Here is a 10,758-nt window from a genome sequence, read left to right on the forward strand (position 1 = left end):
TTTTTTTTTTTTTTTTTTTTTTTTTGGTGGGAACAGGGGATTGAATTGAACTCAGGCCCTTGGGCTTGCCAGGCACGTGCTTATTCAACTGAGCCATCTCCCTGGCCTCTTCCACTGAATTTTGAAGGAGCCAATACATACAGGCAATCCAGAGAAATCTTTGTCATAGCTCCAAGAGAGTTCTACCTTTCCTGAACCCATCACAACTCATATTTGCATATTGTTTTTATTTAATCCTTTTCTGTAAGCTCAACCATAAGATCAGGAGTGTGATCAGCTCTCCATACAAACCAGATGAAATACTTTAAATATAAAAATAGTAAACTCACTCTTAAATTAGATCTTTGGAGTAAATATAATGTAGATTCACTTTTAAGAATGAATGTTGTGGGCTGGAGAGGTAGCTCAGCGGCATAAGCACCTATCTGGCAAGCACAAAGTCCTGAGTTAGTTCCCCAATACCACAAAAGAAAAAGAGTGTTGTACTCACATAATTCTTCATATTCTTATAATCAATAAAATAGAAATATAATATTGTCTTTTAGTCAAATTGGGTGATAAATTATTTATTTTACCCAGGTTACATTTATAGGTGAATTAAATGGTATTTCTTATATGCCAGTAGGCTCAGTATCTTTGTACCTTTTTTTTTTTTTTTTTTTTTTTTTTCTGTGGTACCGGGGATTGAACTCAGGACTAGGAGTTTTGTTTTTAATAATTGTAAGATAATATGGTCCCAGAACCAGACTTTTTTTGTCTTCTTCCCACTAGCTTGTACTTGACAGTTTGCTGCATATAGTCAATTTTGCCATTGTTGTAACAAAGAGTTTTCAATTGGATTTTATCCATTAAAATGTATATTTTTAAGAAAAAAATTTACTCTGAGATTAAGGGCAAAACCAAAAACTGACACATACTGTGAAGGATGAAACTAAGCCTCCACAAGCTCAAGGTGACCAAGCTAGGTGTGAGAGAATATATCTGTAATCTCAGATGTATAATAGTGCAGAGGCAGGAAGATCTCCATGACATTAAGGCCATCCTGATGTATCTAGTGAGCTTAAGGACAACCTGAACAGCATATTGATACCCTATCTCAACCAAAAAACAAAAATAAATTTAAAATATTAAGGTAACTAACTCACAAAATAAAATCAACATTCCTCACTGGAAGATAACAATACAATCTGACATGTACTATCTACAATGGCTACTATACTATAAAAAAACTAAGAGGCAAGTGAACAAGGAAACAAAAATCTGTAGGAAAATGTGAGGCACAGCCAAAAGAAAAAAGCAGTAAATAGAAATAGACCCTAAGATGACAAAGAAATTGGTGCCAGCAGAAAGGAATTTAAACAGCTATTATAGGGCTGGCCATATAGCTCAGCAGATTAAAGCACCTGCTTAGGCAGACTCAGCAGCCTGGGTTCGATCCCCAGGCCTGCTGTGCTGGCCCTGCCCCCAGGGCATGCTAAAACAGCAATTGAGACTGGGCATGGTGGTGCACACCTGTAATCCCAGCACTTGGGAGGTTGTAAACAGAAAAATCACTAGGAGTCCAATCTACGTAGTGAGAACCTATAGACCCTGCAGACCCTGTACTGAAAGAAAAAAACAAAACAAAACAAAAACCAGCTATTATAAGTATCTTTAAGGACTAAAAGGGGAAAAAATGATCATCATGAATTAACAGAAAAATGGAAAGAATAAAAGAGAACCAGATGAAAATTCCAGAATTGAAAAGTGCAGTGTGTACAGTGGAGAGTTCAGTAGTAGGTTGGAAAACATAAGAACGAATCCGTGATCTTGAAGACTGAACAGTAAAAAGATATCTGAAAGGTCCCCAGACTCTTATAAAGCAACTATATACTCCTGTGGGTCAAAAAAGGGCTAAAGAACAATAAAAAACAGTATTTCAAGATTTGGGAGATGCTGCTAAAATAGTGTTTAGCAGGAAAATATAGCTTTAAATATTTATTAATAAATATTTAATTTTTATAGCTTTAAATTATAGCTTTAAATATTTATTTAAATATGTATAGTAGGAGAGAAGAAATGTCTAAAATTTTAACTTTACCCCAGCACACCCCACACAAAAAAAAAAAGAAAAAAAAATTTGATCTTTCACTTTAAGCAGGAGAAAAGTAAACTCAAAATAAGGATGAGGGTTTAGGTCAGTAGCAGAACACGTGCTTAGCATGTGCAAGAGCTTGGGTTTAATTCCCAGTCCAGAAAAAAATAAATAATTCCAAAATAAACAAAAGGTAAGAGAAGAAAACAATGAAAATAAAAATGAATAAAGAATAGAGAAATCGGCAGGAGGATGGCTGCAAGTTCAACGCCAGCTTAGGCTACAAGGTGAGCTCAAGGGCAGCCTGAACTGCACAACAAGATCCTGTCTAAAAAAAACAAGAAAAAAGAAAAGATAAATCAGTGAAACCTAAAGCAAAACTGAATACAGAATTCTGTCCTGTAGGGCACCTCCCACACACAGACAGGGATTCACCCACCATCACCTTTATGGTTTGTTTTGTTTGTTTATGTTGGTGATGGAACCCTGACTCTCTCCCATACCAGGCAAGTTCTTTATCACTAGGCTACACTGAAACCCTTTTTAAAAATGTTCATGGGTGGGGGGTGGTCCTGTGACCCTTACAGGAGGTACAGGCGCCGGCCGGGTCGAAGGCACTCTCGCTTCGCGTCCAGGCATGGGACTCTCCTAGTTGGAGGGTGGGCATAAGTGCGATGAGTCCGCGAAGTGAACTCCATGGAGAGCTGGTTAGGTGGGTGCGCAGAAGCATACAGTGGCTTCTCTCCCTGTGGCTTAAGCATTTAAAACATTTGATTTCTGGTGGATTATCTCTGGGCAAGTGGAAATAATACTGAGGCGCTTTTACTACATGGGTAGAGGGGGTTCACAGCTAAGACTTTGCCTTAAATCTCAGAGGAGACTTGGAACTTGGACTTTTCAACAATGCTGACACTTAGGATTTTGGCAACTCCTTAGTGATGGAATAAAATGCCTTTTGCATAAAGGAATGCAGAACAGCCATGGAGCTGGCAGCCATGGACTGAAACCTCTGAAATAATGAGCCAAAAGTCAACCTCTTCTCTTTGCTGGAAATTGAAGCCAGAGTCTAATACTTGCTAAGTAAGCACTCTACCACTGAGCAATCCAATGGTTAATTTTGAAATAAGAGGAGCACTTATGTTTCAGTTTGGCATGGCATACTAAACCTGCATGCACAAGAAAGAGATGGGCCTATGGACACCTCTCCTACCTCCACCCCTCCGAGAATCAGCTCCAGTGACCCAGATGGAGTATTTCACATTTCAAAAGACAGTATGGAGCTGGGTGTTGTGACACAGGTTGGGGCACAAGGATCATCTCAAATCTGAGGCCAGCCTAGGTTATATATTGAATTCAAGGCCAGCCCAAACTGCAAGGGCTGTTTCAAATAAAATAAGGACAGCAAAAATAAATAAATAAATAAATAAATAAAATAAAAATGTTCATGGAGGCTGGGGAGATAGCTCAGGAGAATAAGTGCTTGCCTGGCAAGTACAAGGGCCTGAGTTCAATCCCTGATTCTGCCATAAAAATAAAAATAAATAAAAATGTTCACAGTTAGATCATAATTGTACATATTCATGGGATACAGCACATCATCTCCATACATGTACACAATGTGTAATGATAAATGGATGGTAACTAGCAAACCCATCACTAATCACTAATTCTCTGTGTTGGAAATGTTCAAAATCCTCTCCTTGCTATTCTGAATTTATAACAAATCATTATTAACCACAGTCTCCCTTCTGTACTATACCGTCTTCTATCTAACTCTATTTTTATGCCTGCTTTCCAGCCTTCTCTATCTCCACTTCTGCCTACCTTTTCTGCCCTCTGATAACTACTATTTTACTCTCTACTTGTGTAAGATCAGGTCGCTTAGCTTTCCTACATGGGTGAGAATGTGGTATTTCTCTTTCTATGCCTGGTTTATTTCACTTAATGTAATGTCTTCCAGGCCCATCTGTGTTGCTGCAAACTACAGGATTTTATTTATTTTTTTATGGTAGAACAATATCTCATTATGTATCTATGTCACGTTCTCCTTATCGACTCGCCTATCAATGGACACTTGGATTGATTCCCTAACTAGACTACAATAAACATGGGAGTACATATACCTCTTTGACTTACAAATTTCATTACTTTTGGATATATACTTACTAGAGGAATTACTGTGTCATCTACCATCAGCATTTTGTACTTTCCTAGGTACTACTACAAAAGAGGCAATACATTCTAACAGTAATCAGAATTTTGGACTTCAGAAGAATCTAAGAAATTTGCCAATGAGGAAACTGAGGTTCATGGAGCTGCTTGTTGCCACCTGCAGAGGCTGGGGCAGGGCCAGAACAAGCCCTGACTACTCCTTTGTCGTGGCCACTATCCTGTGTCTAATCCTGCTCTGGGTTTTTTGGCAGCCATGCACGTTGTGGACTCATGGTGAATTCGCACTCAATAAAAGCAATCTTTTTCATAGGTTGGGCCACATGAGTGTGCCTGTGGCCCACAGCCAAGTGGAGTACAGCCTTATTTTATTGGATATGTCCTGTTATTCCAGCTTGGCCTGATCCTGTGAGTGCTGGCTTCACATCTCAACTCTAGCCACTTCCTAAATAAACAACTCACAAATCCTCCAAAGGAGGGAAGAGCTTGTTAGAAGGAAAACTGAGCATGTGTATTTGGAGATTCTGGGGATGAGTCCCAGGGTCTGACTGACCCTCTGAGGTCCATATCCACGCTGGCTGCCCCTGCTGGTGGATTTTCTTCCACCCTGGGCTCTGATGTTGTCTCACAGCAAGCAATCAGATAACTGGCTCTCCTGTTCCCCTTTCCACTGAAGGATAAAAACGAAGCCTCAGCCTCAACACAATTATTTGTTAAGAGATGCTCTACCCGCACAGGAAGCATGGAACACTGGAATCTTCTTCCCTCAGCTTGCCTTCTCCTTTTGGTTTCACACCAACTCCAGGCAAGGCAGCAGAGGAAAGCTCTAAGCCCTTCTGACTGTTAGAGATTATTGGCTCAGCACAAGTTAAGATAGAAATGATCTTATTCCCTAAGAATATACTAATATGGGAGAAAACCACCTCCATAGAGAGACTTCTTTTCCCTCCCCTGAATAGAGAGCATTAGACAAAGCGGAGTCAGAGCTCTGAGGCACTCACTCCTCTGAATGCTTCATCCCTTGTTCCATTTGGGGACTGTTCTTCCGTCATTTCTTCATCTCCCTACTATTAGCCAGTCAATATTTGTTTTTTTCCAAAAATATGTAAAATATTTCCCTAAAATGCAGATCCTCTCTGCTTTAGGTCTTGTCAGATAAGTCATCTTAGTGGCCTTATCAACATTGTTCTTGGGGGGCTTGGCCTTAGCTCAGTTGTTTAAGTGGCTGCTTCCACAAAGCTGTCAGCCTCAGGTTGCTGTAGTTCGATCCCCACAACACACCAGCCAGCCAAACCACCCCTTAGGGCATTTAGAGCAAAAAAAAACCCATTGTTCTTAAAAAGGAAATTAACAGAGTTGGTTTGACATGATTCTTTTTAGTGACCTCCAGCTGGTTCCTTCCTATTCTATCCTTTTTCTTTCTTCACATTTATGGAAGTGCATGTGCCATGGTCAGTCCATTGGACTAGCCAGTCCCCTACGTGAGCTGGGTCTCACAGGGCCTGGCTACACTGGTCACCCAGTCTGAGTGAGGCCTGCAGTATTGCCAGCCACCAGCCTTCTCCAGGCCTCACAGTCTCTTCTGTCACCCATGTGGGCTAAAGCCTATCCCAGGATGACCAGGGTGTCTGTTGAGTTCCTCGAATCCTGTGCTAGCAGAGCTGGATAGAGATGAGTCCACTGTTTCTGAGAGCCCAGCCTTCCTGTGTGCAGGCACATGGGCAACCCCACACATGCTTTCCCGCACATGGGATCCTGGAGGTTATGGAAGAGATCCGACCAAGGGTCCAGAAACTGCAAGGCAACTTTGGCTCCACCAGATTGCCAAGGCAGGACCTGCATTCCAAGAACAAGAGGCAGCTGAGCAAGGCTCATGGCCCTGCGTTAGCCTCACCTGCATGGAACAAGCTGCCCTCAGCTGTCTGCAGCACTGCCCAGGTGCCTACCTCTGCAAATGGCTCTAACCAGAGGCTCTGGCATAATTACAGCCCTCTTTCCCTGAAAATAAGACTGAGGCAGAAAATAATCAGCCTTAAAAACCTAAAGATCAAGAACACCAGCCCCAATCAGCTTACCTTCACTTTACAGAGCTGCCACCAAGCAAGAGAATAGTGGTGGCAGATAATTCCTTACTATGGTCACCGCCCTGTGCATTGTGGGTGTTTAATGGCATCCTGGTCCTCCCAGCTTGATGCAAATCTCCATTACCACCCCAGTTATGATAACCAGAATTGTCCTGAGAGGCTGACCTCCCACACCCCTCCCCTCCAGCTGGCAGTCCCTGATTTAGTTAGATTTAGACTTCGAAATGCCCAGAACAAAATGGAAAATAGTCAAGAGGAAATTTATTTTTCCAATCATTCTAATAGTCAAAGGAAAGAAAAAAAGAAAGTCCTGGAAAAAATGAATAGCTTCAGGGTTGGTTTGGTTTTTGCCCACTCTCTATTCTCATTAGTAGTTTCTTCATACCCCCTCCTTGCCCAGAAATAGATAAGGCAAGTTTATAGGGCTACACAGGATAAAGAAAGCATGACTCTAGGAGCAAAATAGAGGAAACACCACCAAGAAGTTAAAGAGTAGGAATGGAAGTGATCACCACTGTGAATTGATCACCCCTGCCCATACTCACACAATTTCTAGAAGCTGCTCATTTACATAATTCAAAGTGTCCAGAGTCAGTGCAAACAAACTGTTGTTGGGAATATGACGACAAGACTTGGTCCCTGGGGACTTCTTAGAGCCAGCATTGGTCGGATACAGTAAACTATGCCCTCCACATAGCTTGTGTTGAGTGAACACATCACCTAGCTTCCTAAGACTGCATCTATCACAGACCTCCATTAGGGACTCAGCACAGCACCAAGCACAATTCAAAGTGTGTAGGGCCGGCAAGAGAGCTCAGCCATCTAAAGCGCCTGCTTAGGCAAACTTAGGTGTAGGGGACCATAGTTTGATCCTCTGCACCATGTGCCGTACTCAGGGTGGGCTGAGCTGACCGAAAATAAAAATAAAAAAAAAAATTGTACAGGGGCCAGGGAGATAGTTCAGTAGAATAAGTGCTTGCGTGGCAACCACAAGGGCCTGAGTTCAATCCCTGGTTCCGGAAAAAAAAAAAAAAATTGTACAGAAGCCAGAAACAATAGGGTGAGGGTCAAATATGATTCTCTGCTGAGCTCCTCTGATCTGGGCTACCTGGAGGCTGAAATTCATTTCTTCTTATTCTAAGTATTGCTTTTTCTCTCTTAGTATTCTTTATAATTCTGAGTGGAATGTAGAGATACATTGTTTCAGAGGCCAAACTTGAAAAAGTAAAAAAAGAATATAAGATGGAAAATGTTTCCTTCCCCACCTTCAGCTACTCGTTTCCTTTTTCAGAGGTAACCAGTGTTAGTCTTTCTGCTGTGGAGGAGTGAGATTGTGCTAGAGAAAATATGCTATGACAACTCAGTCTGTTGAGTACTGATCCGTAAGGGTCTCTCAACAAGCCATGAGACAAGGGAAGGGCTGGCATGAGGTTGTGAAAATGAGTCATTCCAGGGTTTGCCTTGCTGAAAAGGCATCCTCATGCCACAGAGGAGAGTGAGGAGCAAAAATTCCAGCTGTGGCTTCTTTGATACAGAGACAGACAAAAAGATGGAGAACTTGGAGTCCTACTGCATGGAGCAAGGGCACGGTAATTTTAGCCTGGAAATAGATGGAAGGCAGGTACTGATGGATTTGCACCAAGCTCAGGATCCTCCAACACAACCTCCACCACTGAGACATTTTAAAGTGTTCAGGGGGTGTTTATTGCTGTCCCAACAGCAGAGAAGGCATTACTGGTATTTAGAGGACAGGATGCTGCTGTATAAGGCCACACAAAGCAGAAAGATCTTGCCCCAAATTCAACAGCACCCTCCAAAGGGAAAACTGGCTGGGACCCAACTTCAGTCTCAGCTCTGAAACATTTTCAGCAAACGCTCCCTCTGAGCCATAGCTTTGAGCAACATCAGTCTCTGGCACACCCACTGAGAGGAACAATTTAGGGAATGTGTGCTGAGATAATGGAATGACGTATTGAGCATGCTTTTATTAAAAGTCAGTTTAAATATCAGAAACAGCTACCCAAAAAAAGTCTCTTTGGTTGAAGAATAGATGTGCAGTTGTGTCTCTCTCTGACCACAAATAGATAGTAGAGCCAGTTGCTTGGTTGAGACACTCCTGGGTGGAAATAATAACATATGCCCTAGTGACAAAAGAATGCTGGCCAATCAATCCATTGCTGCATGTGGGGGCCGTTTTCTCACCTGTCCAAGGCAGGTACTGGCTCACAGAAAGCCTCCTTAATGAAGGAAGGTAGGAGGTTTCCTCCAAGTGTATGTTTTCTACTCTGAGCCAAGCGAGAGGTGCCACCTGAATAGCTGATGCACTGCTAATATTTTTGTGCTCTCTCCTGAGACTTTAATTTGCTCATTCATTCACTCCATAGACATCTGCAAAGCCCCAACTAGAACAGTCGTGCGAGGGTTAAATGAGAATGAGCTGGCTAAGGGTTTACCCAGGCCAGACACATAAAGCTCTTGGGGATTGTTTGCACTGCCAGTAGGACTGCCAAGGGTGAGCTGTTGGGTTAAAGTCAAAGACCACCAAGGCAGGTCCCCATCCCCATAGAGCCCCCAGCACAAAGAGGGGCTCTGCCCCCTGGAAGTGAGCAAGACAGGTACTGATGTGATGGGTGTGGAACAGCCACTGTGGAGGCACAAGAGAGAAAGAGCCAGGCTGAGCCCACGGGGGTCTCCTATAGGGCCCTACAATCTGAGATGTGATCTCATCCCTCACTCTTTTGCTGTGGGCTAGCCCCACCAGAAGGACCCCTACCAGGCTACCCTTATGCAGTAGGCAAATCTTTCCCTGGCAGGACAAGCAGGTCAGGCTGGGGATGGGGCTGTCTGGGTATATTTAGGATGTGTTTCCATCTTTGATTTTCTAGAAAGGCTAGGTAGCCGTGTGCTGCATTTAAAACAGGCTTCAGATTGAGACAAATGTGAACAAGCTGAATTTAGGCAAGTTTAAGTTTCAGACAAATGCAAAATGAAAGCAGAATTTAGGCAAACTTCTTTATGTCACAGAGAGGGGACATAGACCTCACCAGGTTATTATAAAGTTTAAAGGATCTGCAAAGCACAGCATTCTGTCTGCCCACAGTAGGCACTAAGTGGCTACTTTCCTGTTGGGGCTTTTCCTTGCCTTGTGTTGCTGTCACAGCCCATTTCCTTGCTACAGCACTTTACAGTCTGCAGAGCGCATTCACATACAGCCTCTCACCTCTCAACCTTTAAGCCAGCAGGGGCAGGTGTTGCCTTTCCCCCTGGGAAGACACAGAAATGGAGTGACTTAGCAAATGTCACCTTTTTAAGGATGAACTGGGAGTTTTCTGGGCCTTCACCTAGGAATCTAATGGATTTGGAAAACTTTTTCTGCTTGTCTGATCATGAATGAAGAAAGAAGGGTAGTTTTTAATTTGCTGCCACGACTTGCGGACAGGCTCACACAGACCTGGGGTTGCCCAGAACAGTGGTGGTTGCCAGGGTCGCCTCCTTCCCTACCCCTTTCGCCCAACTATGCTTAGAAGAATGGGCCCCACTTAGTACCCTGGGGCAGAGGAGTATCTGTGTGGCTCTGCCCAGGGCTGGGTAGGAACAGGAGCGAGCCCAGAAGCAAGGCCTGCTGGAGCACTGCCAGCCTGGGCTGGGAGCCAGCCGAAAAGAGAGGCCGATCCAAGGAACCACAAACTGCTGCAGTGACTGCTGCTGCTAATAAAGATGTGGCAGAGAGGACACATCTGGCCAGCTGAAATTACCAGTGGCTCGTTGGTCTAGGGGTATGATTCTCGCTTAGGGTGCGAGAGGTCCCGGGTTCAAATCCCGGACGAGCCCTGTTTTTGTTTTTGTTTTTTCTGTTCTTTCTTGGCTTACCACTACCTATGGTGTCTGTCTTTTCTAGTTGGGTGAAGAAAGGGCTTTGAAGTATGTAGTAAAAGAAGCTGAGGACAAGCTTCCTCCCAGAGAGTCTCTGGCCTGTTGTACCCCCATCATTTCCATAGAGGCAAACTGGGCAGGAGGGTCTGAACAGCATCTGGCTGAGCCTGAGGAGAGCAGGCTAAGGGGCTGTATGTCATTATGCACAAAGACAGCCCTCGGGGCCTCAGGGGAGAACCAGATGGGAACAAGTTGGAGGACAACTGAGCTGGAGGTCAATAAGAGGCAAGCTCTGTGTGTAAAACCCATGCTATGAAGTGCACTGGACCCAAGGTCCAAAAGCAAGGTAGGATTAAAGTTTATAATCCTGAGAACTCAGTTTTCCCCTTGGTAACATGGGGATGATAACACTTCTCAGAGTGTTGCTGGGAAGATTAAATCAGAAAATGTAATGCACTTAGGGGCTGGTGAGATGGCTCAGTGGTCTAAAGCACCTACTCAGAACAAGCTTAGCAAAGCACAGGGACCGCGGTTCAATCCCCCAGCACCACATGCCAG

General features: G+C 43.6%; 1 non-coding gene across 1 annotated transcript; it reads left to right on the forward strand.

Annotated features, from left to right (window-relative positions):
- Positions 1-10,086: 10,086 nt before the first annotated feature.
- Positions 10,087-10,158, forward strand: Trnap-agg. The gene has a single exon. It is a non-coding gene; the product is annotated as a tRNA-Pro (tRNA).
- Positions 10,159-10,758: the final 600 nt, after the last annotated feature.

Source organism: Octodon degus, unplaced genomic scaffold (genome assembly GCF_000260255.1).
Source record: "Octodon degus isolate 3935 unplaced genomic scaffold, OctDeg1.0 scaffold00160, whole genome shotgun sequence".
NCBI lineage: Eukaryota > Metazoa > Chordata > Mammalia > Rodentia > Octodontidae > Octodon > Octodon degus.